The 17,529-nt window shown below is 34.6% G+C and overlaps 1 protein-coding gene across 4 annotated transcripts in view; it reads left to right on the plus strand.

The window, feature by feature from the left end:
• SNTG1 (syntrophin gamma 1) overlaps positions 1-17,529 on the plus strand; it is an 813,219-nt gene that overhangs the window by 266,782 nt on the left and 528,908 nt on the right. For 3 of the 4 annotated variants that reach the window (XR_005380942.1, XM_038579273.1, XM_038579275.1), the window contains exon 3: positions 11,684-11,758. The exons of the other annotated variant lie outside the window; for it this stretch is intronic. The gene's annotated coding sequence lies outside the window, so the exon portion shown is untranslated. The remainder of the gene's footprint in view (positions 1-11,683; positions 11,759-17,529) is intronic. 4 annotated transcript variants of the gene reach the window in all.

The raw sequence follows: 17,529 nt of genomic DNA on the forward strand, positions 1-17,529 counted from the left end.
TTATCTTCTTTTGGCTTACTTTAGATTTATTTTGCTCCTTTTCTAGTTTTTTGATGTGGGAACTTGGATTATTGATTTGAGATATTCAGTCTTTCCTAACATAGGCATTTAAGTGCTATAAATTTCGCTTTCAGAACTGCTTTGTGTGTATGCAATAACTTCTGATGTTGTATTTTCATTTTCAATAAATTTACTGAATTTTTAAATCTCCTTTGATACTTTCTCTTAGGACCAAGGAATATTTATAATTTTGTGTTTAATTTCTACATTGTTGAAGATTTTTCTCTTGTCATAAAATTTGTTAACGTTTGTTTCATGATCCAAAATGCAATCTGTCTTAATGATTGTTCCACAGACACATGAAGAGAACATATATTCTAACTTTGCTAGGTGGAATGCTCTATAAAATCCATTAGATCTTTTTAGTTGATGGTGCTGTTAATTTCTGTATCTTTGTTGATTTTTTAGCCAATATAAACTGTTGAGACTGGAGTGCTTAAGGCCTCAACTAAAACTGTAGGGTTGTCTATTTCTTCTTTCAAGATCTCTTGGCTTTTGTTACATGTATTTTCAAGTATTATTTAAAAGATAAAAGTTAGGGTTGCTATATATTCATTCTTGGTCAATTAATGTTTTTTATTAAAATAAGATTTAAATAAATAAATAAATAAATAAATAAATAAATAAATAAATATGTATTTATTTATTTAGGGGAGAGAGAGAGTGGGGAAGTGTACAGGGAGAGAGAGAATCCCAAGCAGACTTCCCACTCAGCACAGAGTCTGGGGTGGGACTCAATCCTAGGACCCCTGAAATCATGACCTGAGGCAAAATCAAGAGTCCCTGCTTACCCAACTGAGCCACCCAGGAGTCGCTTTTTCACTTAATGTTTTTATCATTATACAGTATTGCTCTTTGTCCCTAGTAATTTCTTTGCCCTAAAAACTATTTTATCTGAAATTAATGTAGCTATTTCTGCTTTAAAAAAAAAAAAAAAGAAAGAGAGAGAGAGAGAGCAGCACAGGTAGTCCAGCAGTCAGCAGTTTGTGCCACCTTCAGCCCAGGGTATGATCCTGGAGACCTGGGGACTGAGTCCCGCAAAGGGATCCCTGCATGGAGCCTGCTTCTCCGTCTGCCTGTGTCTCTGCCTCTCTCTGTTGTGTGTCTCTCATGAATAAATAAAAATAAAATATTTATAAATAAATAAACAAACAAATAATTTATTGTTTATTATTATAAAATAATAAATCTTTTATTTATTTATTGATGACACAGAGAGAAAGAGGCAGAGACATAGGCAGAGGGAGAAGCAGGCTCCCTGCAGGAAGCCTGATGTGGGACTCGATCCCCAGACATGGGATCATGCCCTGAGCCAAAGGCAGATGCTCAACCGCGGAGCCACCCAAGCATCCCTATTCCTGCTTATTTTGCTTAATATTTAAATTTTATGTTTTCCCATTCTTTTAACATATATCATTATGTTTGAACTAAGCTTCTTTTGGAAAGGTTATAGTTCTGTTGGGATCTTTAATCCATCAACCGGTTTCTTTTAATTGGAATATTTTGATCATTTCCATTTAAATAAATGACGTTAGAGCATAAGTCGGCCATTTTATTTGTTTTATTATATTCTTCATGTTTCTCATTTCTGTTTTTTTTTTTTTTTAATTTTATTTTCCTCTGATTGGTTACTTGAACAGTTTTAGAATTCCATTTTGAGGGACGCCTGGGTGGCTTAATGGTTGAGTGCCTGCCTTCAGCCCAGGGGATCATCCTGGCATCCAGGATCTGGTCCCACATCGGGCTCCCTGCATGGAGTCTGCTTCTCTCTCTGCCTTTGTCTCTGCCTCTCTCTCTCTCTCTGTGTCTCTCATGAATAAGTAAATAAATAAAATCTTAAAAAACAAAAATAAAAAGAATTCCATTTTGAGGGACACCTTGGTGTCTTAGTTGATTAAGCAGCCAACTTTTGGTTTAGGGTCAGGTGGTGATCTCAGGGTCCTGGGATTGGTCCCATATGGGGCTCCATGCTCAGTGGAAGTCAGCTTGAGGATTCTCTCTTCCTCTTTCTCTGCCCTTCCCCCAGCACACGCTTATGTTCTCTCACTCTCTTTCTCTAAAATAAATAAATAAATCATAAAAAAATCCACTTTGATTCGATTTTGATTTATTCATGTATTTGACTACATTACTATTTAAATTTTCCTTGGTAGTTGTTCTAGTGTTATAATATAGTTATGCAACTTATCACAGACTACTGGTATCAATATTTATCACTCTAAACAAAGTATCAAAACTTTATGGTTATCTTATAAAACTGAAAATCTATATTCATTAAACAACTTCTCATTCTCCCTATCCTCAGACTGCCTACTACCAGTCTACTCTCTGTCTCTGTGATTTTGACAATTCTAAGTACCTCATATAAGTGAAATAATACTATATTTATATTTTTGTGACACATTTATTTCATTTAGCATAATGTCTTCAAGGTTCCTCAAAGCTGTAGCATATTCCAAAATTTTCTTCCTTTTTAAGGACAAATAAAATTTTAATATATATATATATATATATATATATATATCGCATTTTTTATACCCATTCATCTATTGGTGGACACTTAGATTTCCTCCATGTTTTAGCAATTCTGAATAATAGTGCTATGAACATGGATGTACAAATACATCTTGAAGATTCTTCTTTCCCAGTTTTTTTTATGTATCTCTAGAAGTGGAATTTCTGGGATGGTAATTCTATCTGTATTATTTGAAGAATCACCATACTGTTTTCCACAGCATCTATACCACTTTACATTCATACCAACAATGTACAGATAGTCCAGCTGTTTCACATCCTGTTATTTTCAGTTTTATTTATTATTGTTTTTTAATACCAGTCATCCTGACAGGTGTGAGGTTGTATCTATTTGAAGTTTTGATTTGCATTTCCCTGGTTAGTGATGTTGAATATCTTTTCATGGGCATATTGTTCATTTGTGTATCTTCTTTGAAGAAATATGTTTTCAGTGTCTTTGCCCATTTTTCGATCAGGTTGTTTTGTTTTGTTTTGTTTTGTTTTTTTGTTCTCTGTGTATTCTGGATATTAATCCATTATCAGAAACATGGTTTGCAAATATTTTTCTTTCATTATATGGGTAATCTTTTTACTCTCTCAATAGTGTCATTTGATGAACAAATTATTTTTAATTTTAATGAAGTCCAATCTGCCTACTTTTTTTTCTTTTGACTATGCATTGGGAATCATATCCAAGGAATCATTGCAAAATCCAGAGTTGGGAAGCTCTTGCCTTATGTCTTCTAAGAATTTTGTACATTTTAGGTCTTCCATTTGAGTCTTTGATCAATTTTGAGATTTTTTTTTATTGTATCAGGAAAGGGTCTGAATTCATACTTTTGCATGTGAATATCTAGTGTTTTCAACATCATTTGTTGTCAGGCTGTTCATCCATTGAATAATTTTGTCACTTTGTCAAAAATCATTTGACCATGCATGTGAGACTTTCTTGCTGGTCTTCCTATCCCACTCCATCGATCTATCTATCTATCTGACTTTCTGCAAGTACTACACAGATTGTTTTGATTACTGAAATTTTCAGTAAATATTAAAATAAAGACCTGTGTGAGTCTTTTAGCTTTTTTTTTCAAGGTTTTTTTTTTTAACTAGTTGGGATACGTTCAGATTCTATATAAATATTGGGATGTAATTTTTTGTTTTTGTCAAAAAATTCCATTGGGTATTTTGATAGGGATTGTATTGAAGCTTTAGATGATGATGAGTATTATTGACATCAATATTAAATCCTCCAATTCATGAATATGGGATGAGTGTCTGTGTATTTATATTATCCTCAATTTCTTTCAACAATGTTTTGTAGGGTTCATCATACAAGCCTTTAATTTCATGATTAAGTTAATTTGCAAGTATTTTATCCTTTTTGATGTTATTGTAAATGGAATTGCTCTTGTAGTTTTCTATTCAGATTGTTCATTGTTAGTGTATAGAAATGCAACTTATTTTTGTCTTTTTCTTTTGTATCCTGCTAATTTACTAACTTGATTTATTAGTTTTAACAATATTTTTGCATGTGGAAACTTTAGGGTTTTTACATATAAGATCTTATAATCTGCAAACGGAATTAATTTTACTTCTTCCTTTCCAATTTAGACACCTTTATTTCTTTTACTTACCTAATTTCTCTGGCTGGAACATTCAAGACTACATTGAATAGAATTGGTGAAAGCAGACATCCTTGCCTCCTTCCTGGTCTTACAGGAAAAACTTTCAGTCTTTCAACATTAAGTATTAATTTTGTTATGGGAATATGTAGATTTTAATTTATTGAGACATTGTTCATCTATTTGAGCTTGCTGAGTAGTTCTATCAAGAAAAAAGTGTTGAATCTTGTTGAATGCTTGTTCTGTACCAATTGAGACGATCATGTGGTTCTTACCCCCTTTATTTTGATAACATAATATATTACATCAACTGATTTTATTTTAGGATTTTATTTATTGATTTGAGAGAGAGAGAGAGAGAGAGAGCACAAGCAGGGGGAGTAGCAGGCAGATGGAGAGGGAGAAGCAGGCTCTTCTTGGAGCAGGGAGCCTGATGTGAGACTTGATTCTAGGACCCTGGGATCATGACCTGAGCCAAAGGTAGGTGCTTAACCAACTGAAGCCACCCGAGCGCCCACATCAACTGATTTTTACATGTTAAGCCATCTTTGCATTCCACAGATAATCTCCACTTGGTCATGGTGTAAAATCCTTTTAATATGCTGCTGAATTTGGTTTGCCAAAATTTTGTTGAGGATTTTTAACTAATTGTTCCTAAGTGATATTGATCTATAGTTTTTTTAAGATTTATTTATTTATTCATGCAAGACAGAGAGAGGCAGAGACACAGGCAAAGGGAGAAGCAGACTCCATGCAGGGAGCCTGACATGGGACTCCATCCGAGGTCTCCAGGATCACGCCCTGGGCTGAAGGTGGCACTAAACTGCTGGGCCACTGGGGCTGCCCTTGCTTTTGATTTTAATGTTACATTAATAAAATAATCACCAACATCTATGTCAAAGAGCTTACTGCTTACTTTTTCTTATAGAATTGTTATGGTTACAAATCTTCTTGGCTTCCTTGTCATAAAATAGTTGACTGTATATGTGTGGGTTTATTTCTGAGTTTTTTATTCTGTTCCATTGATCTCTTTTTTATAACTATGCCATACAGTTTTTAAATACTGTAGCTACTTAATACAGTTTGAAATCAGGGAGTGTGATGATTTTAGGTTCTATATTTCCTAGTGATTTGGTCTTAGTTTTTTGTTTCTAGGAATTTGTCCATTTCATCTGGACTATTCAATATTTTGACATATAATTCTTTATAGTACTCTCATAATCTTTTTAAGTTCTATTGATTTGGCCGTAATGTCTCCACTTTCATTTATGAATTTATGAATTTGGGTCTTCTTTCATTTTCTTTTCTTTTCTTTTCTTTTCTTTCTTTTTTTTTTTTTTTTTTGTACCTGTAGCTAAAATTCTAAAATTTTGTCAATTCTCTTGATCTTTTTAAATAATTTTTGGTTTCATTGATTTTCTCTATTGTTTTTCTAATATCTATTTTTTAGAAGATTTTATTTATTTATTTTGGGGGAGATTGAGGGAGAGAATCTCAAGTAGACTCACCACTGAACATTAGGCCTGACTTGGGAGCCCAATATTACAACCCTGAGCTCATGACCTGAGCTAAAATCAAGAGTTGGCTCTCCTAATCAACTGAGTACCCAGATGTCCCTCTAATATCTATTTTGATTATCTCTGGCATAATCTTTATTACTTCCTTCTCTCTTCCAGCTTTGGAGTTATTTTGCCATCTTCCCTCCATGTCCTTAAGTTGTCATGTTAGGCTGTTGATTTGAGATCATTCTTGTTTTTAATGTAAGAGTTTCCATCTATTGATTTCCTCCTTAGCATTATTTTTTCTGTGTCCCATGTTTTGGTGGGTTGTGTTTTGTTTTCAGTTAACTCTATGTATTTCCTAATATCTCTTGTGATTTTTTTGAACTATAACTTGTTTAAGATGTGTTGTTTACTTTCTGTACTTTTTTGGTCTGATTTTCTATCCATTATTCAGAGTGGAGCAGTGAAGTCCGCAACTATTATATACCTGTGTACATCTCCCTTCTGTCAGTTTTTGCTTTATATATTTTGATAATCTGTTACTAGATGCACAAATATTTATAATTATTTTATCTTCTTCATGTATTACACATTTTATTAGTATACATTGTGACTCTCTGTCTCTTATAAACATTTTTGATTTAAAGTCTATTTTACCTGATAATTGTATAGCCACCATTACACTTGTTTGGTTACTATTTGCATGGAATAAATTTTTCCATTTAATTTCTTTGTGTCTTTTCATACAAGATGAATATCTGGTAGATAGCACATAGTAGAATTATAAGATTTATCCACTCTGCCAATCTCTGCCTTTTGTTTTTAGAGTTAAATTCACTTATACTTAAAGTAATCACTGATAAGGGACTTAATTCTGTCATTTTTCTATTTATTTTCTTTACCTCATAGGTTTTTGTTCTTTATTTACTACCTTCTTTTCTATTTAGTTGATACTTTGTAGTGAAATGTTTAAATTCTCATTTCCTTTTATGTATATTCTATTGCTAATTTATTCATGGTTACTATGGGGATCACATTTAACATTCTAAAATTATAACACTCTAATTTAAATTTATATTAACCTAACTTTAATAATATACAAAAATCCTGCTTCTTTATACTTCTATCTATATTGTTTTCGGATGTTGATGTCACAAAATTACATCTTTATATATTCTATGCCCCCAAATATGAACTAATAATTCTTTTAAATGTATTAGTCTCTTAAACTAGGTCGAAAACCAAATGTGGAGTTATAAACCAAACTTATAATAATACTAGCTTTAGATTAATAATTTAAAAAATATGTTAATCTCTTAAATTATGTAGAAGACAAAAGGTTGGAATGCCTGTGTGACTCAGTCAGTTATATGTCTTCTTTCAATGAAGGTCATGATGTTTGGCTCCTGTGATTGACTGTCGTGTCAGGCTCCCTGCTCAGTAGGGAGTCTGTTACTCTCTCTCCCTTTGCCCCTCTCCTCCTACTTGTGTTCTCTCTCTCTCTCAAATAAACAATTTTTTTAAAGGTAGCATTATAGTTACAATAATACTAGTTTTTTTTTTAAGTTGCCAATGTATTACCTTTCTTGAGAATTGTTTTTTTTTTTTAAGATTTTATTTATTTATTCATGAGAGGCAGAGAGAGAGAGAGGCAGAGACACAGGTGGAAGGAGAAGCAGGCTCCGGCAGGGAGCCTGACATGGAACTCTATCCTGGGTCTCCAGGATCACACCCTGGGCCGAAGGTGGCGATAAACCGCTGAGCCACCCGGGCTGCCTGAGAATTGCTTTTATATCTCCAAATTACTGTGGAATATTCTTTCATTTCACCCAGCAGGACTCACTTGAGCATTGTTTGTAGGGCTGGTTTAGTCTAATGAAGTCTCTTAGCTTTTGTTTTATAAAAATGTTCTAATATCCCCCTCACTGTTGAAGGGACGTTTTGCCAGATATAGGTATCTTGGTTGACAGTTTGTTTTGTTTTGTTTTCCAGTTGCACTTTGAATATATTGCCTAGTGCTTTCTGACCTCCACAGTTTCTGATGAGATAACTGCTGATAATCTTATTGAGGGTCAATTGTTTATTAAGTACCAATTTTCTCTTGCTGCATTCAAGTTTTTCTCTTTGTCTTTGGCTTTTATTAATTTAACTAAAATTGGCTTGGTGTGGGTATCTTTATGTTCATTTAGTTTGGAGTTCTTTGAGCTTTTTTGATGGATGTATTAATGTTCATGAAACTTAAGATATTTCAGCAATTATTTCTTCCAAAGTTCTTTTTGCCTCTTTCTCTTTGTTTCTGCCTTTTGGAACTTCTACCATGTGCATGCCTGTTTTCTAGATCATGTCCCATAAGCCCCTTAGGCTCCATTTACCTTCCTTCAACATTTTTTTTTTCTTTCTGCACCTTGGACTTAATACTTTCCATTGCCTTCTCTTTTTAAGCTTTCTCTTTATTAATATTTTCCTTTTTTTATACATCAACTTCCTGAATGTTTATATGGTTGACTGTGAGTCAGATTAGCACATTTGGTGACTTCTCAAATGTCAAGGGGCTCAGATAGAACAATTAGTTCCACCTCTGTGTGAGCTGTCATCGTTTAGTAGGCTCTTCTGGGCTTGTTTTTGTCACTGGAAAGGTTCTGAAAGAACGTGGAAATATGAAGAGTTTCTTGAGCCCTGGTTCCAGTACTAGCACATATTTCCTTCCCATGGAACCACTGATCAAGCCCAACATAGATTTAAGTGATAAGGAACTAGACATTCTTACTGGGAGAGGCTGTGGGCCAGTTGCAAAGGGTTTGAGACCAGAAAGAGTTAAGAATTATAACCCTTTTTACAATCCCTGTCATGGTTTTGAAAGATGTAATTTTTTCCCTGTCCCTATTATCCTAAGCTGACTGGACAAATCAACTCATTGCCTTGGCACAGTGATATTATAAAATGTATTTTAAAATGCAAGCCAAGAAAACATCACCGAGTCACTATCTTTTGATAAGTATTATGAAAGTAATTAAGTAAAAATTATTTTGGCTTTCCTTTTTAATTTTTTTTAATCTTGGCATTCTTGAAGCAAAACTCTAAAGTGTCATTAATAATATTCATAGTGTGGAATGCTTTCTACTAGCCTGCAACTTGAATGTAAATCCTGACTCCTAAGTTTACAGCACACTGCAGTATGCATGTTTTTAACTACTGCTGGCAAGTTTAATTTGAGGTTGTCATTCTCTTACAACATACTTCATTTTATAACAAAAGACTCATGTTTGGAGAACACAAAATGTCTTTTGTTAACTAACAGGGTGCTGGAGTGAGTTTGGGCAAGAAGAAAGCTTACTGCAGTTCTGTGGACATCAATTGTAGCAGAGTTTTTTTGTTTTGTTTTGTTTTGTGTTTGTAACATCAAAGCTGATAGCATTTTTCAAATAGTGACAGATATTCCATTTTAAGAGCTCTGACTTGTGAAATTCTTATTGTTTATTAAATGGAAAAAAAAGGTTCCTTTGAAAACACATCAAAATTTACTCTCCAGTCAAATAATGATGCTTAGTGTTACAAGTCTATGAAGAAACCCTATGTTGAAACCCAACTAGTATTTGGTAAATGTCAGACCTCATTAAATAACATTTGCTTAAAATGTCTATATAGATGAATAATATTGCAAAATACTTTAGATTTCATCTATTTAATTTTCTTTCTTTGACTTTTTAATACTTATGTCTGAATTTGTTTTCTTCAATGGTATTTGTGTTACAGTGTTTTCAGTGAAGAACATTTTATTTTATTTTATGAAAATCCAGCATAGGGCATACAGGTAATATATTCATATCTATATTAAGTGACATACCTTGAATGTGTTTTTTAATGTCATGAGTATTCTCTTAAATTTCTCATTTAAAATATTTTCTATTGCATTCTTTTTTTTTTTTTTCTATTGCATTCTTAAATCAAAAAATAGAGTTGGATTTCTGGTTCTAAAGAAACTGGAGTATAGTAAGTTTTGTTTATTTCTTCCACTTAAGTAGCACTTAAGATGCTGGACATCATATATAAAACATGCATGTTATAACCTAGAAAGGTAGATCAGTGAATTTAGAACCCGAGGTTCCCCTCCATACCCACAGAAAGCAGGTGTGGAGCCTCCTGAGTGATGACAGCGCACTCTTCTCTAAGAAATTCTCCTACTCTTACACCTCAACAGGGACCTGTGCAACAAGGACAGGCCCCTCTTTTGTTTCATTTGTTTGTGTTTAATTGGAGAGGTTTTGGTTATATTTATTATATCTGAAATAAAACCCATGGAATACATCTTATAGGAAAAAAGAAAGGCAGAAAATGGGATCAGGTTAAATAGTTCATGGAAAACATTTAAAGCAACAACAAAAACTTAAATTTTATGTACCTTGAGATACAATGTTAAGAATTGTACTGCAATTGGTATTATTTTCACTTAATACATAATTCTCAGTCATCAAATTTATGAAATAAAAACTAACCCTAATCACACGTGCGCAAGGTTTCCCAAGGCTGCGATCATGTGTTAACTGGAGTGTGTTCTGATCCCAGGCTCAAGGTCTTTTTCCAAATCCATATATAAGTCATTGGCAGAATCCAGTTTTTTCTGTTTCTAAGATTGATTTCCCTATTTTTATGTTGCATGTCAGCCAGCAGTTGCTCTGAGCTCCTACTAGCAGCTTTCTGAAGGTCTTAGGTATATGGTCTTCCCCTAGCAAGGCAGCTTTACTTCTTCAAAGTCAGGAGGAAACTTCTTCCCAGTTTGAATCTCTGACCCTTTGTAGGACCTTTCTTCCCTTGGCCAAGTCTAGCTACCCAATATAATCTCCCTCAGACTGGTTAACTCAAAGTTCGCTTATTTGGGAGTTTATGGCTAGAAAATTCCTTTGCCTTTGCCTTTGTCATCTAATGGAAACTCATCACAGAAGTGAAATATATCGTGGTCATGAGCTCAACTCATAATCATGGGATCATGGGGAAGGGATCATACATGGTCTAGGCCAGGGTATGGGAATCTAGGAGCCAGCCCAGAATTATTCCTACCATGTTTCAGAAGCTTATATCCTCATTTAGGGTTCTCAACATGGCTAAGGTTCAGATTTCTCTGTGGAACCTATAAAAAGTCATATATTCATATTCAGAAGCCTCTGTATAAATCTAAATCAGATTCAGAATGGGATGTATCTATTGAATCAGGTATGTATCTTTGACAAGCTATGCAAGCAATTTCTATGCAGCCAGCTGTGTGCTTCTGGAACTTCTGATAACCACTGCTCTATTAAATATGATATTTTACCTGCTTATCGTTTTAATAAAGTATTAGAACATTTTGAAAAGTATGATTGAGTTTGTGAGAGGACAAATAACATAAATGGGGTCATTAACAATGAAGTGCCAAAGGCAGAAACATCATTCTAGCCTTTGCAATTAGCAATCTGTTGCCAGGCTTTGATGTATAGAGGCCAACCCCCTCTCCCTCAGTATAAAACTGAGTTAATGGCTATGTCTCATTAAAAATAAAGGCATCAAATCAATAGTCTATTCCTCACAAGGAGTGCTTTTAAATATTATCAGTAATTTAAATGTGGAGTCTAATTCTAAAGGCTGTGGTATAGGCAGCTTATATCTAAATGCCAACTACTGGTAGATACAATTTTGGGCAGGTTATCAAATATGCTTTTGTACTTTTTTTTTATAAGCCAATTTTCCCAAAGTGTGTTCTGCAGAACTCAATCTTATGAAATTAGCCATTTGGGAAATACTCATCATGTATTTTTCCTCTTGATAATTCACAAAGTTTTGAGTTACTCCTAGAAATTCACAAAGAAACGTGTTTAAAAACGAATATAATATAAACATACATGGGGTGCATGTTTTCTTTGTGGATACAGTAAATAAATTTCAGTAGATAGATTATATTGCTTTAACTTTGTATACTCATAGGGACTTTTCATTTTTGCTTTCTGTATCCAGACTATTCTCCAGAATGTTGGGATTGCCAGAGAAGTGACCTCTGAAAAAGGAAAATATTGCTCTACCTAAATTCAAGTAAGACCATTATTTTTCAATGAGTCATTGTGAGTTAAATTGAGTGAATTTAATTTAAATCATTTACTTATGATTTAATGAAATTTAAATCATTAAATTAAATTAATGAAAAATAATCATTTTTCTACATTTCTATTACAAATTATTTTTTTCAATATTAAACTTTATTAAAGCTTTTTGCTCTAGGACAGTACCAAAAAACATAGTTTTTAAAATTTCCTGGTGTGGGGAGGGGAGCAATACTCCAAAACACATGTCAACATTCAGTAGTTAGACTGCATTTGGACGTGTCCTTACACCATAAGTATTTAAACAATTGTATTAAATTTGTGTTGTTCCTTTAATGAACATCCTACAGAGGAAAGAGCAGTATGTTAGTTTTTCTAAAGCTTACTTTATGACATCAGTCCTCATCAAGGAGAGAATTGATATCATACACTTCTGTGAACTATGTGGTCCTGGAGAAAGAGTAAATATGTGACTATACAAGGGAGGCCTTGGCAATGTTTTAAAATGCTTCACAACACTAGAACATAAGGAACTATCACATTCTCTGTTGTTTATTCAGATAACAGATGATAAAGTGCAATGAAAATTAGTAAAGTAAATCAAATATGCCTTCAGAAAGAGAGCTTGAATCAGCATAGGCAAAGCAGGTGCAAGATGAGTATAAGTCTCTGACTTAGGCACCAAGACAAATATTACCTTTGACGGGATTCATACTCTATTTGCTAGGAATAGCAGAGCCTGGTCACCAAAGTTTAGGATCAAAGTCACCAAATCTATTTTCATAATAAATTTTCACAGTATTTTTGAGTTCTTAATTCTGTCATTCAAGGACTTATGTAATGGTTTTAGTGAGAATGATGAAACTCATCATCTGTTAAGTTTAAAGGAACATTAACATTTAAAAGTGTGTTGTGTACATATTGTTATATTAAATTACACTTAAAGGTAATATGATAATGGGAGGAATTCTTGAGTATATATCTGTGCTATGAAAATCATAGAGTTCTAGGACTAGATGCATCCATGCAGATGGCCTATTAATGGATTTCCCAGACAGGTTTCTTGAGGAGTATGGCAAGGTTCAGAACCACTTAGGATTCTAAGCAACTAGATCTAAAGTTGTTCTGGTTACTCAGTATTCTAAATATTTAATCAATAAATATTGTTATTTAACAAATATTTTTTGTTATTTAACAAATGTTGTTATTTAACAATAAATATTTAGAATGGAAGCCATATAGTGCTATATTAATCATAGTAGCACTCAGCTAGAGATGGATTCTAATAGATCCATTATTCCTTCCTTATTGAATCCTGATCCCCAACCACCTGAATGCAGGTAGTTTTTGGCCTTATGCTAAAACACAAATAATTTTCATCATTGGAATAAACTTAGAAAATTCTAAAGCACATTTTCCAAGGAAGCAAAAATAACACATTCCAATGCATCACAAAATTATTATCCAAGGTTTTCAAGTGATTTTTCATCACTGGAGCATTTTTATAGTTAGACCCTTTCTTCAAATAAAATATCAGAGAGAAGTCCAAAAGATAAAAGAGAGGGGTAAAAAATGTTTTTGAAACAGGAGTGCATGTTCTAGAACTACTTGGCTTCTCTACCTCTGCCTTTTCTTACCTCTGCATCCATTCCTCATTCCCCAAAACCCTACAAACCTGACAGACATTAATATTTCCTGGAAGCTATGATTCTTTGTCTTCTCAGTCCTTGATTTTGAAGCTCATGTGAAATTATTAACTTAAACAGAGATAGAAAATGAAACATAGAAGTGGAAATTACCAGAATTATGTATACTGTGCTAGCCAGAAATGGAAAAGTGATTGCTTTGCAAGAGAGATCATTTATTACCAACTTAGGTTTCCCAGTGTCAGGTGTTGCCCTGTGTGCTTTCACTTCACCATTGTACAAAGCTCATTCTACATGATTTCAAAATATCCTACATGTAAATCCTGTCAGAAGTCCAAGAGAAGTACATATTTATGAATGAAAACAGGGAGAAAGACAGTCATAAGAAGAATAATGGAAATTCATTTGAGGATAGCTATTCCCATCCTCAAAGCACCTCACAAAGAATAGTTAATATTTTATTTTAAAAACTATCTCTAGATGCATTCAAACATGTCTTTACCTTCTTAGATATATATTTTTGCCTCCCATATTTGTTTGTTTGTTTTAGTTTAACATACTCTATTGACAAACAACATGTCTGAATTGGTATTGCTTTTTTAAAAGATTTTATTTATTTATTTGAGAGAAAGAGAGAGAAAGCGGGAGAGCACAAGTGAGGAGGAGGGGCAGAGGGAGACGAGAAACAGACTCCTCACTGAGCGGGGAGCCTGACATAGGGCTTGATCCCAGGACCCTGGGATCATGACCTGAGATGAAGGCAGACACCCAACTGACTAAGCCATCCAGGTGCCCCTGAATTGATATTGTTTTGAGACAGGTTGAATAAAGAGGAGAAATACTAAACGTGCTCAAATAACACATAGCCTACCCATGTTGCCTATTTTCTGATATTTTGTACATATGGAATATTTCAAAAACTACATGTCTCTGCACATACTGTTACTGAATTCCTTATAGGCTCTGATCTGACCTGTAGAATTTTACTTGTGCCTCCTATGTTTTATTTATGCTATTTTTGTCCACATTTAAAGCTAAACTGCCTTAGAATGTTTGGATGGAAAATAGCCTCATGAGCAAGAGCAAACTGAATGTCCCCTGGGTGAGCAGCTGTCCCAGCTTGATCACCTGCCCCTACTTTGCTGGCTACTCTCTCTACTTGGCTAGAGGAATTTTCCTAAGCTTTCTTCTTATTGGCAGAATAAGATTACTATAATATAAACACTTAATATTTGAATAAAGTGTTTATAATATAAACACTTAATTTTATGCTCTTACTGCTTCTCTGAACTTTCAGGATGTTTGAGTCATCTGATATTGTACTTTGATTGGTGTTCCTGTGGTCTGTTCCTTTGTGTTACACACTGCATCTGCCACTAGGATGCAACTTCTATTGGCCCATTTTCCACCAGGATTGTTATTCAAATTCCCAGTCCTTTCAGGACATTTGTGGGTTTTGTCATTGGCTTCAATGGTAAAACGTCTCTATTTTTGGTTTTGCTGGCTCTATTGTCTGTCCTGTGTAAAGCGACACAATTATCAAAAGCAAAGAAGCTTAGCCGTGAGCACGGAACTTGTTTCATATTCTAGGCAACCTAATGTTTTTTGACTGAGCCCCATTCCCCATCTAACCTGAAATTTGACTGAATAAGTTGCCTGTGGGAGGTGTAGCTCCTGGCCATGGTACAAAGAGGGGTGCAAAGAGCAATGTTGTTCCCTGCTGACTTGTGTTTTGGTTTTTGCTTATTTTCTGTTTTCATGAGAGTTTGAGGAGAAAACTATAGTTTCTCTTTGTGACCCCAGATCTACCATCATGCCAAGATGTATAGGGTTCCAATAAATATTTCAGAAAAATTAATAAATTGATGAAAATATTTTTGGAGTTGCATTCTGTGCATTTTATTTTTAAAAAAAGATTTATATATTTATTTTAGAGTAAGAGATAGAGTATACATGAGCGGGGATAGAGGCAGAGGGAGAGAGAGAGAGAATCTCAAGCAAACTCCCTGCTGAGCTTGAAGCCCAACACTGGCTTGAGCTCATGATCCTGAGATCATGATCTGTGCCATAACCACGAGTTGGCCACTTAACTTACTGAGCCACCCAGGCACTCCTGCATTCTGTGCATTTTAGACATTCGCCCACAGTTGAGAAAATCTGGCATACACACACACACACACACACACACACACATTTACTGATTGCTCTCCTTTCCATTTCCCAGTCAGAGTAAATTTTGGCAGCTCTTTGTATTGCTTTCCTTTATGGACATATTAATGTAGATTGCTTTAGTCTTGATAAATCCATTCCAGTTTCCTCTATTCTGGAAAATTCACTGAAGAGAAGGCTGGATAATTCTGGCTGAATGAAAACTATTGGCAGCCTCTCAGGGCTCAAAGTATGTTCTTTATTCATATATTCATGTATCTGTGTCCTGGCTGTGAAGAAGATTCACAAGAAAATCTTTAGGTTACCATCATATACCTTTGGTAAAAAGGAAACAAAAACAAATAGTTCTAAAGAAATCTCATAAATATTATTGCTTTAAATTTTGGACAATGTACCATAGCTACAGAGAAGAATTGGAGAAATTCCTGGAGTATGGCAACTGAGATGATGGAAGTGTACAATGTCCTCATGAGAGAATGGACCTAGTTCATATGCTGTCCACATCTTCTCAGTCTTGCCCAGTTTTTCAACTTTAGTCGCTTTCCTTGCTTTGTGGCTGGAATATTCCCAGTTATCACTTACACCATTCCCATGGATATAAAGCCTCTGTTGCAGTCAGTGACTTATTTCCTGCCTTCCCTGACAGTCTCTTCTACTGCTATACAAAGTGCCTGTCTTTAGCATAGCCTCTATTTTTCCCAGAAAGGAGAAAGTACAATACCTAGAGGACTTGATCCAACCCAACTGGACCCATGGAGTCTCTGATTCCCCAGAGTCTGCTCAAAGATACTGGTTGTGCTAAGAAGTAGAAGGGATTACAAGTTCACTAGGCAAATATGTACCAATGAAGCAGGATCAGGGATGACTTTGTGGGAGAGAGAAATATGCACTCTGAGGGGGCCCTGCACACAGAGGAGCCCCACATTTGATTTTATTTCCATTAAGTTTCACTGTGTGCTAAAGTCATATTTTTTTTTCAATGACAGAGTGTCATGTATCTATTATTAGAGTATCATGCAGAGGAGTTTCACCACCCAAAAGTATTCCCTGTGCTTGGCCTGTTTAGCCCTCTTCCTTCCATTCTAAATTCCTGGGAACCTTTTGTTTTGTTTTGTTTTGTTTTGTTTTTAATCATCTGTAGAGTTTTGCCTTTCCCCAAATGTTATGTAACAGGAATCATACAGTGTGTAGTCTTTTCATCCTGGCTTCTTTCACTTGACAATATGCATTTAAGAGTCATCATGATTTTTTTTTTTTGGCTTTGTTGGTACTTTTTATCTGAATAATATGCCACTTTATAGAGGTACTAGTTTGTTTATTCAACTTACCTACTGAAGGAAATTATGAAGAAAGCCTTTATAAAACTTCCTGTGAAGGTTTAAATACGTTCTTGAATCAGTTGGCTGAGTATCTAGTAATGCGACTGCTGTATCTTTTTTATTTTTTTTTTATTTTTTTTTTTATTTTTTTTTTTTTTTGCGACTGCTGTATCTTATGGTAACAATATAGATAGTCTTGTAAAAACCTATGAATCTTTTACCATTTTGCATTCCTCTTAGCAATGAAGGAGAACTACTGTTGCTCCACATCCTTGCCAGCAAATGATATGATCAGTTTTAATATTTTATGTCTTTTTTTTTTGGTACACCTAGATGGCTCAGTTGGTTAAACATGTGCCTTCTGCTCAGGTAATGATCTCAGGGTACTGAGATTGAGCCCTGCATCATGCTCCCTGCTCTGCAGGGAATCTGCTTCTCTCCTCCCTCTCCCTCAGTGCACATTGTCTCTTTCTCTCTAAAATAAATAAGTAAAACCATTGAGAAAACAAAATAAAATTTTGTTTTTTAAAAAATATTTAGGGCAGCCCCGGTGGCACAGTGGATTAGCGCCGCACGCAGCCTGGGGTGTGATCCTGGAGACCCGTGATCGAGTCCCACGTCAGGCTCTC

This window comes from Canis lupus, chromosome 29, assembly GCF_011100685.1.
Source record: "Canis lupus familiaris isolate Mischka breed German Shepherd chromosome 29, alternate assembly UU_Cfam_GSD_1.0, whole genome shotgun sequence".
NCBI classification, from domain to species: Eukaryota; Metazoa; Chordata; class Mammalia; order Carnivora; family Canidae; genus Canis; species Canis lupus.